Source organism: Bubalus bubalis, chromosome 5, assembly GCF_019923935.1.
Source record: "Bubalus bubalis isolate 160015118507 breed Murrah chromosome 5, NDDB_SH_1, whole genome shotgun sequence".
NCBI lineage: Eukaryota > Metazoa > Chordata > Mammalia > Artiodactyla > Bovidae > Bubalus > Bubalus bubalis.
In genome coordinates, this window is record NC_059161.1 from 121,711,130 (window position 1) to 121,729,485 (window position 18,356).

The window sequence follows — 18,356 nt, forward strand, 5'->3', positions numbered from 1 at the left end:
TCGTTGTTTTTAATTGCTCAGTAGTAGCCTGCTGTGGGCTTCCCTGGTGGCTCAGTGATAAAGAATCCACCTGCAATGCAGGTGATGTGGGTTCAATCCCTAGGTCGGGAAGATTCCCTGGAGAAGGCATGGCAACCCATGGCAGCATTGTTGCCTGGAGAATCCCATGGACAGAAGGGCCTGGTGGGCTACAGTCCTAGGGTCGAAAAGAGTTGGACATGACTGAAGCACCCGGGCACACATGTATGCAACTGGTTGTGTGATTACAGCACAATCTCTTCATCCTTTCCACTGTTTCTGGACCTTCGGTGTGCTTCCAGTTTGGGCTACTGTGAGTAAAGCTGTAAAGCTGCCCTGATCATTCTTGTGTTTTTCTCATGGGCATCTGCACTCGTGTCTCTTGTGTATTCCATCTAGGAATCGATTTGCTGGCTCATGATTTGTCTCTTAAGGGAAGGGTTTGTAGGCATTTGTCCTGGCCATGAATACTGAGGCCCCAGAAGGCACTGTAAGAATATTTGTGACATGGTGAGAAGCACGTGTGCCTGACAAGTTCATTTCTCTCTGGAAAGGGCGACAGTCAGAGAATGACCTTAAGAACCCCAAGACTGGGGAGAGGTCATCTTGCTCAATTCCCACAGCCTGGAGCAAGGCTATGCAGCTGTTTCCAAGGTTGGCCTTTCACTGACCTCCCTGGCTGTTTATCTGGTCCTGGCCCCGCAGCTTAATGAGTGACTTAATGTAGGCGAAGAAGTTCACATCATCCGAGCTGCGGACAGGCTCGCTCGGCTCAGGTCAGGGTCTCTTCCGACCTCTAGAAGGACTTTGAGTTTTTGGGACTCAGCCCTGATGAGCAGGAAGCCAAGGGACAAATCAGCAGCCTGGGTGACAGCGGGACTCCTGAGGCGCTCAGCTCATGGTGCCACCAGAGCCGGCAAATCAGAGCCAGGAGGTGGAGGGGGCAGCAATCCCACAGAGTCAGGTGGGGAGATGCTTGCCGGCTCAGCGCCCCGCAGCCCTTGTAGCCCTTGGGCTCTGTCTGGGATGCCACCTTCTTTCTGCTGCACTGGAAGCCTAAGGAGCACTTTATGCAACAGACCCACCATAGCATCACTGGAATCAGACTGGAAATGGTTTAGAGACCGTTTTTCTTACAGTCATCGGCTTGATGGCTCCCAGAGCAACACAGTCTCCCAGCAGAAGCACAACCCCTCTACGCAAACAAAAGCAGCTGGAGAGGGTGGAAATCAATAAGCCCCAGACCTGCCAGTGGCTTCTTGGTGACACTTCCCCCTGGAACCACGGTTTGCTGCTGAGTACAGTGGGTTAACGGGACTCGCTCTGGTGTACTACCCGGAGTGACAGAGAATCACCTAATCTTTGCTCGTCAGAAAGCGTAAACCTGGCTCTGTAAACAAAAAATATTGTATTAGGCCTCAGCAGTTGTGTACGGTCAGAGTGAAGGGATGATCAGTCCAGTGGCGCTGGCTGAGGGCTGCCCAGCCAGGAAAGTCCCTCCCTTTGGGGCCTCATTGTTACCCCCTTCTCAGGCAGAGAGCAGATGGCTGCAGCACAGCCTAAGCCCAGGAGGCCTGGGGCAGCCCAGAGTCCAAGTGGGATCAGAGAGGTTAGGAATTAGTGCAGGCAAGCATGTCCCCTTTCAGTCACCAATTCCACAAGTGTTTATTATTATCTTTATTTGTAGATGAAAACTCAGACACTCAGAGGTTAAGAAATGTACTCAGGAACGTGGAATGCTGGCGCCAGGACCCCACTGCAGTCCCCTTTTCTCCAAGTTTCACCTCTTTTTTTTTTTGGCTGCACCACGCCACCTGTGGGATCTTAGCTCCTCAACCAGAGATTAAACCCAGGCCCCCAGACTCCTGTGCGCTTGAATCAGCATCTCCAGAAGCAAGCTCTTGATTCTCAGTGCAGCGTCTGGCAGGGTTGGAAGTACAGGTGTTGTCGGTCACCAGCGTAGATCAGGAGCACTGACGGGAGATGAAGAGCTAAGCCTTAGATGTAGGGCTACCAAGCACTAGCTGTGTGATCTCACGCTGCTTAGTTCATACTTTTCATCGCTATTTCTCCACGTGATCAAAATAGATACAGTAAAACCTCTCATAGAATTTTAATGGGACAATGTTGTGAAGGTGTTTGTTGGCTGGCTGCCCCTGCATGTGGACCCAGGGGCTATAGACCCCCTGCCTGTGCTAATCATAAAGCCTCTGGAGGAGACCTCTGTGTATTGGGGTGGTAGCCCAGGCCTTGAGGCCAGATGCCCAGACAACACTGGTCAAATCTACCTGGTTTGGGTCCTCTGGGCCATCGGTAATATGTCTGCTCTGCTACCATGGTGGTCCTGCAGGAAAAGGCAGAGTTGTGAGTGCCCGGGCATGGGTACCACACTTCCCCAGGATGTGGGATGCTGACCTACTTCCCAGGTGTCCAAGTCTGGTGGATGGCCCAGGGCTTGCTGCCCTGAAATGTTGACCAGGAGGATGACAGAAATCTTGGAGAACTCATTGCTCAGATAAGGACCTAGAGGTTCGAAAAGAAAAGGCTTGCTTGAGGTCACATAGCAAATGAGTGCCCGGGTGTGGTTGTCAGAGACCCCCTCACTGAACTCAAGTCTGACTGAGGGCCAGCACAAGACAGGGTTGGGGGAGGGTGAACATTCTTCCCCAGAGGCTCTGTGCCCCACAGCTGAAGGGAGGTAGGCCCTGTATCTGTGAGACCTGGAGCCTCTGACCAAATGAATCCCTGACCTCTCCTCTGATCCCTTTTGTGCTACAAGGTAGACTTCGGTAACATTCAGACAAGCAAACAGTGGGGACCTGTGGTGCTTTTTCCAGGCTGGCACTTTCTGTGCCAGCTGAGGGCAGGGCCAAAGGCTCAGCTGCAGGGTTCATTGAAGGGATCTAAGATAAGCCTGGGGTATCTCAGGTCAAAGACTGTCTATTTCTCTGGCATTATTTTGCTGCCCTCTGTGTTGCTCTGCTGGACCCCAGTGACCTTTGTTGACCTTTGATGTTGGCAATATGATCTCTGGTTCCTCTGCCTTTTCTAAATCCAGCTGGAACATCTGGAAGTTCTTGGTTCACGTATTGTTGAAGCTTAGCTTGGAGAATTTTGAGCATTACTTTGTTAGTGGGTGAAATGGGTGCAATTGTGAGGTAGTTTAAACTTTGGCATTGCCTTTCTTTGGGACTGGAATGAAAACTGACCTTTTCCAGTCCTGTGGCCACTACTGAGTTTTCCAAATTTGCTGGCATGTTGAGTGAGTGTAGCACTTTAACAGCATCATCTTTTAAGATTTGAAATAGCTCAGCTGGAATTCCATCACCTCCGCTAGCTTTGTTAGTAGTGATGCTTCCTAAGGCCCACTTGACTTCGCACTCCAGGATGTCTGGCTCTAGGTGAGTGATCACACCATCATGGTTATCTAGGTCATTAAGATCTTTTTTTTTATAGTTTTTCTGTGTATTCTTGCCACCTTTTCTTAATATCTTCTGCTTCTGTCAGGTCCATACCATTTCTGTCCTTTATTGAGCCCATCTTTGCCTGAAATGTTCCCTTGGTATCTCTAATTTTCTTGAAGGGATCTCTAGTCTTTCCCATCCTATTGTTTTCCTCTATTTCTTTGCATTGATCACTGAGGAAGGCTTTCTTATCTCTCCTTAATATTCTTTGGAACTCTGCATTCAGATGGACATATCTTTCCTTTTGTTCTTTGCCTTTCACTTCTCTTATTTAATAACTTATAAAGGAAAAGAATCTGAAAAAGAATATGTGTGTGTGTAACTGAATCACTTTGCTATACACCTGAAATTAACACAACATTGTAAATAAACTATACTTAAATAAAATGAAAAAAAAAAAAAAGTTAAACATAGAATTCCCATAGGGTTATAGTATAGTGTTAGTTGCTCAATCATGTCCAACTCTTTCTGACCCGGTGGACTGTAGCCCACCAGCCTCCTCTGTCCATGGAATCCTCCAAGCAATAATACTGGAGTGGGTTGCCATTCCCTTTTCCAAGTGATCTTCCCTACCCAGGGATCAAACCCAGGTCTCGTGCATTGCAGGAAGACTCTTTATTGTCTGAGCCACCAGGGAAGCCCAGAATTCCCACGCTGCTGCTGCTAAGTCGCTTCAGTCGTGTCTGACTCTGTGCGACCCCACAGACGGCAGCCCACCAGGCTCCCCCGTCCCTGGGATTCTCCAGGCAAGAACACTGGAGTGGGTTGCCATTTCCTTCTCCAATGCATGAAAGTGAAAAGTGAAAGTGAAGCTGCTCAGTCGTGTGTGACTTTTAGCGACCCCATGGACTACAGCCTACCAGGCTCCTCTGTCCATGGGAGTTTCCAGGCAAGAGTACTGGAGTGGGGTGCCATTGCCTTCTCCACAGAATTCCCATGTGACCTAGTAATTCAGTCCTAGGTATATGTACCCCAAAACTGAAAATAGGTATTCAAGCAAATACTTGTCCATGAATGTTCAGAGCAGCAAAAGGTGGAAACAGCTCAAATGTCCATGAATGGAGGACAGGATATAGGATATCCACATGATGAGCTAGTGTTCAGCCATATAAAGGAGTAGAGCACTGACACACGCTGCCAGACTGATGAACCTCAATAGCATCATGCTGAGTAAAAGAAGCCAGACCCAGAAGGGCACATATTGTGTGATTCCGTTTATATGAAATGGCCAGAAAGGAAAATTCAGAGAGACAGAAAGCAGGCTGGCGGTTGCCAGGCACTGAGACGAAGGGGACCAGGGAGTGACTGCTTGATGGGTATGGGGTTTCCTTTTGAGATGATGAAAATGTTTTGGAATTAGATGGAGGTGACGACTGCACAAGATTTTACATATTGTGCTGTTGTTGCTTTGTTGCTAAGTCCTGTTTGACTTTTTAAGACCCCATGGACTGTAACCCGCCAGACTCCTCTGTCCATGGGATTTCCCAGGCAAGAATACTGGAGTGGGTTGCCATTTCCTTCTCTAAGGGATCTTCCCGACCCAGGGCTTGAAGCCACATCTTGCAGGGTTCCTTCCTTGAGAACTCTTCATCTTGGGGAGTCATCTGAAAATCTATGACTCTCTGCTCAGCTCACTTCCTGCTGCTCCCATGGAGGGAAAAGTGAGCTACGACCTCAGAATCTACTAGCACAATGTCCTGGTTCTTGTGGCTCCCCAATGGAATTAGACAAGGCACAGAAACAGCAGACCTGGGGCTTCCCTAGTGGTCCAGGAGTTAAGAATCAGCCTTGCAATGCAAGGGACACGGGTTCCATCCCTGGTCTGGGAAGATCCCACATGCTGAGGAGCAACTAAGCTGTGCTCCACAAATATTGAGCCTGTGCTCTAGGGTCCACAAATGGCAACTGCTGAAGCCCGTGCACCTAGAGCCTGTGCTCTGCAACACACCACAATGAGAAGCCCACACACCACAAGGACGAGCAGCCCCTGCTTGCCCCAATTAGAGAAAGCCTACGTGCAGGAAGAAGACCCCCCACAACCGAAAAATAAAATAAATACATTTTTAAAAGAAACAGCGGAGCTAGAAGAAAGCTCAAGCTCTGTTGTACATATTAGGTTTGGGGGTCCTGCTCCACCCCTTCCCTATTTCCCCAGTGTGCCCAATGCTCTGGGTGGTGGGCCAGCAGGAGCTAAGGCCCAGGAGGACTGGCAGAGGAGCCAGGCAGGGGTGGATAGAAGGTGACTGTCAACAAGCCAGCGTGGAGGGCATTGTGTTCCCAGCCATCTGGATCAGGCTTCACACTGTGCAACACTCTTCCTCTGATTCCCACCTGATTTTTACAATCACATGTGGGTCAGCCAGGCCAACAGGCGTCCTCCTCACTTTACAAGATAAACTCCAGAAGGACTTCCGGTGGTCCAGTGGGTAAGACTCCACACTCCCAATGCAGGAGGCCTGGTGTCTAACCCTGGTCGGGGAACTATATCCTGCATTCAATAAGATCCTTCGAGCCACAACTAAGACCCAGCACAACCTAAATAAATAAATGAATTATTATATATATATATATAAGATATATATATATCATATATATATATATAAAAGATAAGCCCCAGGAATTGACTTGCTTCAGGGTCATCCAGTGAGGGTCAGGACCCAGGCTGCCAAACTCCCCTACTCCAAGATCTTTCTATTGCTTCTTCTCCAACACCTCCTGGAGACCACTCCAACTCACCCAAAAAGAAAAGACTTCCTCTCTCAGAAAGCATTTTCCACTTGAAAGGTTGTTGTTGAATCACACGAATACACCGGGATTCTTGGCCCCCGGAGGAGAAGAATTCAATCCGGGGCCAGAGACGAGGCTTGATCGCTCAGAGCTTTTGTGTAATAAAGTTTTATTAAAGTATAAAGGAGATAGAGAAAGCTTCTGACATAGGCATCAGAAGGGGGCAGAAAGAGTACCCCCTTGCTAGTCTTCAGCTGGATGTTATATAGTCACTAGCAGTCTGTTAATGAAAGAAAGGAATGTCTTATAATTCAGAATAGCACCAGGCCCCTCGCCCATAAGATGTATTTTGGGATAATCTTGGGCCATAAAATAATTAACTTGAATCTTAAAGAAGGGCAGACCACCATACAAATAGTTTCATTTACATAGATTAGGGGAACAATATCTGAGTATAACATACTGGTTTGTCAAGTAGGTTTTGGGCCCAGAGGCGGAACCGACTTGGAGACCGAGTTTGGGGTAAAGGTGTGGTACATTAGCATAGCTTAAGACAAACATTTCCATAAGAAAAAGGCATTGGTTATCTCTAGGCTCAAGAATAGCTAACTTCAGGCGAAACCAGGTGTCATTATGGCAACACAGTATTTTAAGAGAAACCTCTCTTTAAATTTGTATAGAGAAGGAAAAAAATATTGCTAGTTTGTTTCCTCCTGCCGCTTAAGAGAGATAAAAATGTCTGACACTTGCAGGCTATTTCCTCCATTTGGAGACCCCTGGCCTTCCTGCCTGTTACCCTCTCACACTCATCCTAGAGTGGTGCGGAAGGGGCAGGAAGAATGACTATCTTCGGTTGTCGGAGTTTCTTAAATGAACAGGATGTCCTTGATCTTGGAAAGATTAGATGTCAAAACCCTCTAGGCACAGATACTTCCTGAATTGACCTTTCAGAGCCAACAACCAGGGCTTGGCTGGGCTGCCTCTGGCCCCACCTCACATGTTGCTGCTTCCAAGGTGCCTGCTGATGGTCTCAACAAGGCCAGTGGTGCTTGATTCTGCTGAAGCAGCTATGGAGATATGGACTGTTTCCTGTGGCTTGAAATGCAAAGCTGCAGGCAGAGCAAGCAAATAGGTACTCCCAAGGTCGCTGGTCAGGGAACTGGAAAAGGTCAGTTTTCATTCCAATCCCAAAGAAAGGCAATGCCAAAGAATGTTCAAACTACTGCATAATCGCACTCATCTCACACTCTAGCAAAGTAATGCTCAAAATTCTCTAAGCAAGGCTTCAACAGTATGTGAACTGAGAACTTCCAAATGTTCCAGCTGGATTTAGAAAAGGCAGAAGAACCAGAGATCAAATTGCTAACATCCTTTGGATCATAGAAAAAGCAAGAAAATTCCAGAAAAATATCTACTTCGGGGCTTCCCTTGTGGCTCAGCTGGTAAAAAAAAATCTGCTTCACTGACTACACTAAAGCCTTTGTGTGGATCACAGCAAAGTGTGGAAAGTTCTTCAAGAGATGGAAATACCAGACCACCATACCTGCCTCCTGTGAAACCAGAATGTAGGACAAGAAGCAATAGTTAGAACTGGATATGCAACAATGTACTGGTTCCAAATTGGGAAAGGAGTATATCAAAGCTGTATATCATCACTCTGTTTATTTAACTTCTATGCAGAGTATATCATGTAAAATGCCAGGCTGGATGACGCATAAGCTGAAATGAAGATTGCCAGGAGAAATATCAATAACCTCAGATAGGCAGATGACACCACCCTTATGGCAGAAAGTAAAGAAGAACTAAAGAGCCTCTTGATGAAGATGAAAGAGAAGAGTGGAAAAATTGGCTTAAAACTCAACATTCGGGAGTGGGATGGCAGCAGAACCGGCCAGAGTTGGCCCTAGGCTGACAGATCCCGCTCTCTGGCCTGAAACATGGCCTGGGGTCCTGGCCCTCTAACCCAGTCTCGCCCCAACACTGTCACCATGCCCAAGAGAGGGAAGTGACTCAAGTTCTGGGCCCAAGATGCCTGCTCAGGCAGAGTGACTGTGGTAAACTATGCCAACTCGGATCCGGCCGTTGTGAGATCTGGAAGGGTCAAGAAAACTGTTGCCAATGCTGTTCAGCAGGAAGCCTCCCAGGTTCTTGGAGTGGAATCTCTTTCTGGAGCTGGTGGGCCCTGTGACATCATAAATTGCAGTGGTGAGACTGATGCCCAGGAGGAAAGCATCCATGAGAGAACTATCTCCAGAAAAAAGAAGAAGAAGAGGCACAAGAGAAGACCTGGATGGGACTGGAGGAGAAGAGTATCCCATGGATATTTGGCTACTGCTGGCCTCCTGTATCTGTCCTGAGAACATTGTGAATTTTTCCCTGATTTGTAAGAATGCCTGGACTGTCACTTGCACTGCTACCTTTTGGACGAGGTTGTACGGAAGACACTACACACTGGAGGCCTCTCTGCCTTTGCACCTGCGACCTGAGTCAACAGAGAAGCTGCACTGTCTTCAGGCATGTGTGATCCGATCTCTGTACAATATATATGAGCCATCTGCTGCGCGAATCTCCAAGAATCCAGCCATTCCAGAAAGCACTTCTAGCACATTAAAGAATTCCAAATGCTTACTTTTCTGGTGCAGAAAGATTGTTGGAAACAGACAGGAACCAATGTGGGAATTCAAGTTCAAAAAATAGCCCCCAAGATTAAAGAGCAAGTGTATGGGAGGACTGTAGCCTCCCATTCAGTACGAAGATGTTCATAACAACCCAGACCAGGACTGCTGCCTGCTGCAGATCAGCACCCTCAATTTCATCTTTATTCTAATTGTCAAGGGAATGATATTTGCCCTGTTTACTATCAATGTGAGCACGGACATGCAGCATCATTGAGTGAGACTGGTGTTCCAAGATTATCCTGTCCATGGTGGTCAGAAACTGCACAGTGAATAGGGTGTGCAAGTCATCCTGGACCCAGTGCACAGCATTCAACTTTTTGACTGATGGCATCTTCAGTATCCATTTTCCCTGAGAGCATAGATAGTGCTTCCTGTCACTGAGGGCAGCCCTGAGCTAGGCCAGTCCATTTGTAATCAGATTCCAGTTTGGAAGGGGCAGCTGGATTGTATATCTAGTCAGTAATGCACATACTGTTTAGGTTTCTGGGGCTCCTGGTAGAAGAAGGAGAAGGACTGAATCAGGAGGAAAAACAACTAATATTTATAAATGTATTTTAATGTAAACTTTTGCATTTGAAAGGAGAAACCTGGCCCTATTTTCTGTGTTAACCCCATTTGGTGCCACTGAGTTAGTTGTTCTTTGTTCTTTGATCCCAGCCAAAGTGGATGATCTTGCTTTACGGGAAAATTAAACTTTTAAATCTCCAAACAAGGAAATTTAAACATTCCTTTATGGATCAGAGTAACCTTAGAGGCCTAAAATTGTTGCTACTCTTGCTTTCAGTTTAGCTGTCCCTCAAATTCAAGTGAATATTTCCTTGTTTCCCTTTACCTTTATCTAGAAATAAAGCAGGTGACAGGGTTTTCAGAACCTTAAAAAAAAAAATTCAGAAAACTAAGATCATGGCATCCAGTCCCATCACTTCATGGCAAATAGATGGGGCAACAATGGAAAGACTGACAGATTTTATTTTCTTGGGCTCCAAAATCACTGCAGATGGTGACTGCAGCCATGAAATTAAAAGATGCTTGCTCCTTGGAAGAAAAGCTATGACCACCCTAGACAGCGTATTAAAAAGCAGAGACATTATTTTGCTGACAACAGTCCATCTAGTCAAAGCTATGGTTTTTCCAGTGGTCATGTATGGATATGAGAGTTGGACTGTAAAGAAAGCTGAGTACCAAAGAACTAATGCTTTTGAACTGTGGTGTTGGACCAGACTCTTGAGAGTCCCTTGGATTGTAAGGAGATCAATCCTAAACTAGTTAAACCAGTCAATCCTAAAGGAAATCAGTCCTAAATATTCACTGGAAGGACAGATGCTGAAGCTGAAGATTCAATACTTTGGCCACCTGATGTGAAGAACTGACTCAATGAAAAAGACCCTGATGCTGGGAAAGGTTGAAGGCAGGAGGAGAAGGGGATGACAGAGGATGAGATGGTTGGATGGCATCACCGACTCAATGGACATGAGTTTGAGCAAGCTCTGGGAGTTAGTGATGGACAGGGAGGCCTGGCGTGCTGCAGTCCATGGGGTCACAAAGAGCTGGACACGACTGATCGACTGAACTGACTGATGAGATATTGAGCATAGCTCCCCATGCTATATAGTAGGTCCTTATTGCTTATCTATTATGTTCAAGTTTTTGAAAAATCAATTTACTTTTGATGCCTTCCTTGCCCTTAAATGTCTAGACCTGCACTGCCCAATACAGTAGCCCCCAGTCCCATCAGTTACTTAAATTTAGATTCAGTTCAGTTCAGTCGCTCAGTCGTGTCCGACTCTTTGCAACCCCATGAATCACAGCACACCAGGCCTCCCTGTCCATCACCAACTCCCAGAGTTCACTCAGACTCACGTCCATCGAGTCAGTGATGCCATCCAGCCATCTCATCCTCTGACGTCCCCTTCTCCTCCTGCCCCCAATCCCTCCCAGCATCAGAGTCTTCTCCAATGAGTCAACTCTTCGCATGAGGTGGCCAAAGTACTGGAGTTTCAGCTTTAGCATCATTCCTTCCAAAGAACACCCAGGACTGATCTCCTTCAGAATGGACTGGTTGGATCTCCTTGCAGTCCAAGGGACTCTCAAGAGTCTTCTCCAACATCACAGTTCAAAAGCATCAATTCTTCGGTGCTCAGTCTTCTTCACAGTCCAACTCTCACATCCATACATGACCACAGAGAAAACAATAGCCTTGACTAGATGGACCTTTGTTGGCAAAGTAATGTCTCTGCTTTTCAATATGCTGTCTAGGTTGGTCATAACTTTTCTTCCAAGGAGTAAGCGTCTTTTAATTTCATGGCTGCAGTCACCATCTGCAGTGATTTTGGAGCCCCAAAAGATAAAGTCTGACACTGTTTCCACTGTTTCCCCATCTATTTGCCATGAAGTGATGGGACTGGATGCCATGATCTTCGTTTTCTGAATGTTGAGCTTTAAGCCAACTTTTTCCACTCTCCACTTTTACTTTCAATCAAGAGGCTTTTTAGTTCCTCTTCACTTTCTGCCATAAGGGTAGTGTCATCTGCATATCTGAGGTTATTGATATTTCTCCCAGCAATCTTGATTCCAGCTTCTGTTTCTTCCAGTCCAGTGTTTCTCATGATGTACTCTGCATATAAGTTAAATAAACAGGGTGAAAATATACAGCCTTGACAAACTCCTTTTCCTATTTGGAACCAGTCTGTTGTTCCATGTCCAGTTTCTAACTGTTGCTTCCTGATCTGCATACAAATTTCTCAAGAGGCAAATCAGGTGTTCTGGTATTCCCATCTCTTTCAGAATTTTCCACAGTTTATTGTGATTCACGCAGTCAAAGGCTTTGGCATAGTCAATAAAGCAGAACATGGATTAGAGGAAGTCTAAATTTATACAGATCCTTATCACATATCCTTAGGATTGAACAACACAGTCTGATGAAGATCTCTTAATGGGTTTTCAGTTAGTGCTTTTGTGGTTTGGAGTACATTATTTATTGCCTCCGAGTCTACATTTCCTCCTCTATAAAGCATAAATTAAAAAACCCACTTCACAGGTAGTGACTCATTTGTGAAATAATACATGGAAGGCACTCAAGCATAGTTCTAGTGTATACTAACTCTTGGCTGTTCATCTAGTTCCTTCCCCAGAGCGCTGCAGAGGTGATCAGTTTGGCTCATCACAGCATTAGGTTGGCTGAATCAGGGAGATAAAAGACATGATAATTCCTTGAAAATAGAAACCCACTGGTATTGCTAAGAGCACAATGAATTAGCATGACGGAATCAGGCTGTGGGACTCCCCAGGTAGTGCTGTGGTAAAGAACTCACCTGCCAATGCAGGAGATGCAGGAGACTCCGGTTCGATCCCTGGGTCAGGAAGCTCCCCTGGAATAGGAAATGACAACCTGCTCCAGTATTCCTGTCTGGAAAATTCCATGGACATAGGAGTTTAGCAGGGTCACAAAGTGTCAGACATGACTGAGCATGCATGCACGCAGTCAGGTTGGGGGGATATTGTCCATGGATATGGGGCAAAAGTTGTGACAATGTCGTGAAAGGTAGGACAACGTCTTGAAAGAGGACATTGCAGGGTGTGGGTATTGCTGACATAACATTGCTGGTGCTGGAAAAAGCATGGTGACCCAGCCTCCTCTTCCTTCCCTGTCCAGTTCTGGGGACACTTTCACTGGAACAGACAGAAGAGGTATCACTTTCCTACCAGCTTATCAACCAGGTCTCCTGGGGAGGAGGTAAGAATTTGTAATTTATCTCTTAGGTTAATTATCAATAGGCTTTGTGATTGACCAGAAGGGTGATCTCTCCCAGGGTCATTCTAAAACCATGTACTTCAAATTGGGACTTGAACTCAGCCAAAATGCTGACTGAGACTTGAACCTATGCAGCCAGGACTTGAATCTAGCCCAAATCCATGGTCTTCCAAATGAAATCACACACCTGGTTTCAGGACTTAATGAAGCTCTGGTTCTTGATGTCTCATTGCAGAAAGAATTCAGAGAGAGACAAAATGGTGGGTAAGAAGTGGATATATTTAGATAGAAACACATTCCACAGACAGAGTGTGGGCCATCTCAGAAGGTGATAGAGCTCTGAAATATGGTGATGTTCGTTTTAATGGACTGGGACTTTCATAAACTAAAGAGTGGGAGAATAATTCCAACTATTTTAGGGAAGGGGTGGAGATTTCCAGGAACTGGGCCACCTCTCACTTTTTGGCCTTTGATGGTCAGCCTTGGAACTGTCATGGTGCCTGTGAGTGTGCCATTTACCTTGCTGATGTGTTACAGTGAGTGTGCACTGAGGATCAAGGTCTAGTCCAAGTTGACTTGTCTGCCATCTTGGACCCATTTGATTCTAATCCGTTTATGTCGTGTCCTTGGTTATGTCCTTCTTTCAAAGGGTGTGTCCTGCTCTCCTCCCTCCTGTTTCAACTGAAGCCCTATCCCCCAGATAATATTGCTTTAGCCTCTTCTTCAGTCACCTGCCCACGTGAATCCTTAATAGCAGTGCTGGGCTTGAGTGTGGGCGGGTGGCCCAGAGGGAGACAGTCTTCCAGTGTGTGTTCACACCAGCCTGCTTCTTACAGCCCGGTGGTCGCCTGTTCCATGCGTTCACTCGCTCAATAATCACTGAAGCCTATGATACGCCAGGCACTCTGAGAGGGGGGACACACACAGTAGGGGGGGGCCAAAGGACCTGGTCCCTGCTCTCAGGAAGCTTCCAGTCTAGTGGGAAGAAAAGCAATAACCCAGTCAATGAAGTGTGACAGCTGCTATGGAAGAAACAGGGCGGTGGAGGCTGAGGGGCGATGGGGGGTGGTGATGGTGTGCGGGGGAGGTGGGTGAGAATCCCGCTGAGCTACAACTTGGGCCAGACATGGGCGTGGAGAGAGGAGGAACACTTGGGGAAAGAACTTGACTTTTCAAAACCAGCAAGCAGGCTTGAAGTGGGGCATTTGGACAACTCTAAGTGCAATGGGAAAGGTCTTAAGAAGGCGGGTGAAAGGACCTGGGGTGTATTTTAAGGTGGTTGAAGTTGAGTGGAGCAGGGAGGGGTCAGGAGGCTCTGCTGGGGAGCAAGAGGGAGTCTGGAGATGCCGCAGCTACAGACAGGCTCTCCATGGGGCAGGATTCTGGGGAGAGCATGGGAGCAGGGAAGAGTTCCCCATTCAGCTAATGCGTCTGGAACGTCCTGCTGGAAGCTGGCATTAGAGCAGGGACTTCGCTTGTGAAAGACAAACAGCTTGCGCCAGACTTCGTAAATCTTCTCCTGCAGTGCCCTGGGGGTGAGCTGGCAGCTTCTTACAATGCAAGAAATCTCAAGGCCTCTGTGGGCCAGAGTGGCTGGTAGATGAATCAGAGCTTTGCATGAGGCCTTTGCAAAGGCTTTGCTCAAGGGTGGGGGACATGGGAACAGCTTGGGAAGGCTCCTGGGATGGCCCTGTTTGCAGCGTGCTCAAGAGTCTGGGGTTTCTTGTTACGAACAGTGGGACCTGGGTGTGAGTAGATCTGAGTGGAGTCCACGGCTCACTGCATCTGTCTACATGACGGCAGGACTTTGGACCCTCCAGGTTAGTAAGTGCAAACCTTTTTTAATTCTCATGCCCCTAAGGATCCATTTTAGACAGTTATCCCCAAATCATATCCCATCTAGAAAGTTTAATACCATAGATGACTGTCCACTTATTGTTTGTATATCTATGTTTATTTTTGTTTGTCTTTTAACTTTTTTAGGTTGGAGAATAACTGATTAACAATGTTGTGATGGTTTCAGGTGAACAGGAAAGGGACCTAACCAAATATATACAGGTAGCCATTCTCCCACAGACTCCCCTCCCATCCAGCCTGCCATAGAGTATTGAGCAGAGTTCCCTGTGCTTGTCTATCTGTGTTTATATATAGAAAGAGTAAGATTTTTTTTCAGCCCCCAAGAAGGCAAATTTGGTCTCCTTGGCAGTGATCCTGCCCCGCTGAAATCAAAGCCTCTTCACTTATTACTGGACCAGAGAGAGTAGCTCCTGTGACTCTCCGACCCGCCCACTTTGGCTTCTTGAAAGAACTTGCCTGGTCACCACCCAGTGTTGCAGAAGACCTTGTGCTTCCCAAGGTCACCTTCCCACGCTCCCAAAGTAGCTGGACCTGATGGCCCCAAAGGGTGCTGACGTCTCACGGAAAGGAGATGCATGCTTCACTGCTTTTCATCCCTCTGTATCCCCCGGCCGGTGGCTGCATGGCCACCTTAAATCCCAGAGAGATCCCATGAAAACATCCTTCAGAGAATTCCCTGGTAGTCCAGTGATTAAGATTTTGTGCTCGCAATGCGGGGGGCACCCGTTCAATCCCTGGTTGGGAAACAGGGTCCCATATGCCACTTGATGCAGCCAAAAAATATTGTTCAACCAAGTGAGCCCAGGTTGAGCAAGACACACCCAGTTATGTGTCTGCCCTCAAGCCTCCCCAGAGCCCTTCCACTGACTCATCAGTAAAAGCAGCAGTACAGTACCAGCCGCAGCCAAGTCCCAGTCAGGCTCAGCTGGTCTGCAGTCAGCCCTTATGGTTCTGACAGTGTTCTGTCTTACAGGTAAGAAACCAGAGACCAGACAGGTCCTGCTGGAAGCAAGGTCACAGAGTGATGACTGCAAGGCTTCCTTTCCTTGTTCTGCACCGGACGAGCAGGAAGCCTCCCCTAAGAGCCTCTACCCAGGAGAACTGGGGAACCGGTCATGTTCCCCGAGTCTCTCCGGAGCCTCACCAGCCATGATTTGGTTTGCTGCCTGTCCATGCCCTGGCATTTAAAAATGCTTGGGCTTCCCTGGTGGCTCTGTGGTAAAGAACCTGCCTGCCAGTGTAGGAAATGCAGGAGACTTGGGTCCGATCTCTGGGTCAGGACAATCCCCTGAGAAGGAAATGGCAAACTGCTCCAGTATTCTTGCTTGGGAAATCCCATGGATGAAGGTACATGGTGGGCTACAGTCCACGGAGTTGCAAAAGAGGCAGAAACAACTTAGCAACTAAACAAGAACAGCAACAATTTGTAGATGTTTATAGCAATTTGATGGAAGAATTTTGTGCCTACTATCTCTAATTCAGGAACTTCCCTGGTGGCTCAGACGGTAAAGCGTCTGCCTGCAATGCAAGGGGCCTGGGTTCAATCCCTGGGTTGGGAAGATACCCTGGAGAAGGAAATGGCAACCCACTCCACTACTCTTGCCTGGAAAATTCCATGGATGGAGGAGCCTGGTAGGCCACAGTCCGTGGGGCCGCAAAGAGTCAGACACGACTGAGTGACTTCACTCACTCCTGTCTAATTCTAAAGCATTCTCCTCCTGGATACTGGGTGTCTTGGCTTTCATTACTCAATGATTCATTTTTATTGTATTTTATGAAAGCATAGATCTGTGATGGATGGATTAGAAATTAGTTTTGGAACGCTGGTCCTTCACCATCAATAGCTGGATGTGTGCTTCCCACCTCCCACACACAGCGTGGAAGGTGTTTGACCTCAGGATTAAAGAAAAATCAATACGTGGTTGATTGGCTGAGCTAACAGTGGACAGAGCTCAAAGGTCTTTCTTTCAGCCCTAGGCAGACACAACCTTAGCAACATAAAGCTTGACTCCCAGGTGCTTCTCCATCTACCGAGCCCTGTCCCAGGGGAATGGCTCCATAAGTCCATGGGATGTACAGTGAGTGGCTGCAAGTACCTTCACTGGGGGCTCTTCTGATCAGAGATTTGGTGGAGCAGTTGGGATCTTGCATTCTCAGTTGCTTCAGTCGTGTTCGAATCTTTGCGACCCCATGTAGCCCCCATGTAGCCCGCCAGGCTCCTCTGTCCATGAGATTCTCCAGACAAGAATACTGGAGTGAGGTGCCATTTCCTTCTCCAGCTGAGATCTTAAAGATCATTTAACCTCTCCTCTCATCGTACCAATGGGGGATCCAGACTGTAAATGGGTCTGACATTTGTTTTCTTATTTCCATTGTCTGGAAGGGTACCTGTCACAGAATACGCTAAGAGCCAGAGTCGGGGTCTGATCTGGGGTCCAAGTTCCCACACTGGTGGCCTGGTTCTGCTGTCTGGGTAAGGTGTCCTCCCTGCATCTCAGCGGGGCCAGCTCAGGAGGGAAGATGGACACAGAGTGGGGAGGATGAAGGACAGACTGGAAGAGCTCTCACCACCTGTGATCTCCATGTTGTGGTGACCCTTGGGACCAGCTGGGGCCCCACACCCCAGAAGCACACACTCCCAGCCCAGGGTGCAGGGGCTGTGGGCTCAGGGGCTGCCCCACCACTGACAAGTGTGCCTGAGCCGCCCCGCCTCTGTCCTCCCTGCTCCATCCTCAAAACACAAAAGGGCTGTGCTTCCCCTGCGCCCTCAAGTCCTGCACACCTGTCTCTCCTGGCCGCCCCACAGGGAGGGGAATTCCAGGAAAGGGAGTTTGCCTTAGCTAAGGTGAACACTTCAAAGTCCCACCACACCTAGAAATGCCAAATGAAAGAAAGAAGTGACTTGTCCAGGGGCACATAGCAGGCAACTCAAAGGCCATGCAGGAATGTGTCCTAGCAGAGGGCAGGGCTCTCCCCTCTACCACACTCACTTTTGAAGGGGGCCCTGGCTGCCCAGCCCAGCACTGGGGCCAGAGGCTGACACGACTGAGCGACTAACCCACCCGCAAGGCCGGGGGTGGGTGGTGGCAGTCTGTCCAGGAGAGGAGCAGGGACCAGGAAGACTGAAGGTCACGCATGGCCCTGCTAGGGGAACACAGAGTGCTTCCCTGGGCTGCAGGGCAGGATGAAGGGAAACGAGCCAGAAAAGTGAGGGGGGGTCTTCCATGCTGACTTCAGAACCCTGGCCAGAAGATGAGAATGCCTGGACATAGGTAGTGCCTTGGGGGCTTGGCGGGGAAATACACTTTGGAGATAATTAGAGGTGGAGCTTGGTGAACTCGGGATCACTTTGAGGGCGTAAGAAGGTGCAGGTTTGCATGTAGGGCTCATAAAAGTGGCCTCTACGGAGGATGCCTCCCCTGAGCCACATCCAGCATCAGGAGCTAGGGTGGGAGGTGAGGAGAGACAGGCTGGCTGCCTCCTTTGCTTCGGGATGGACCTCTTCTCCTGGCGTGTTCTCCCTTATCACTGCCAGTTCAAACAGGACTCCCAGGTGAGTCAAGCTGGTGGGTGACTCCTCTCAGCAGCCAGCACGGGGACTCGGCTGGCCCCAGCTCACATTGCCCGATTGCCTCTTCGGCTCAGCCCCCTTGAGGCAGCGCAAGTGGTGCCTTCACCAGGAAGCATCATGTGTCTCTAAATCAGAATTGGAGGTTAGGAGAGAACTTAGAGACAATCTATTCCTTTATAAGAAAGGAGAGAGCCAGGAGGCGTACAGGGAGGCCAATGAACTTGTGCCTGTTCTGCCCCCACTGGTGTCGTATCTCCCTTACAGAAGCCCAGTTGGCTGCTTGTCCCCTG

General features: G+C 48.0%; 1 long non-coding RNA gene and 1 pseudogene across 1 annotated transcript; one reads left to right on the forward strand and one right to left on the reverse strand.

Moving 5' to 3' along the window:
* Nucleotides 1-964: 964 nt before the first annotated feature.
* LOC112585199 lies at nucleotides 965-12,257 on the reverse strand. The gene is made up of 4 exons (XR_003109635.2): nucleotides 12,199-12,257; nucleotides 2,434-2,541; nucleotides 2,307-2,362; nucleotides 965-1,991 (listed from the first exon to the last, which is right to left on the reverse strand). It is a non-coding gene; the product is annotated as an uncharacterized LOC112585199 (long non-coding RNA).
* LOC102406516 lies at nucleotides 7,963-9,686 on the forward strand (annotated as a pseudogene).
* Nucleotides 12,258-18,356: the final 6,099 nt, after the last annotated feature.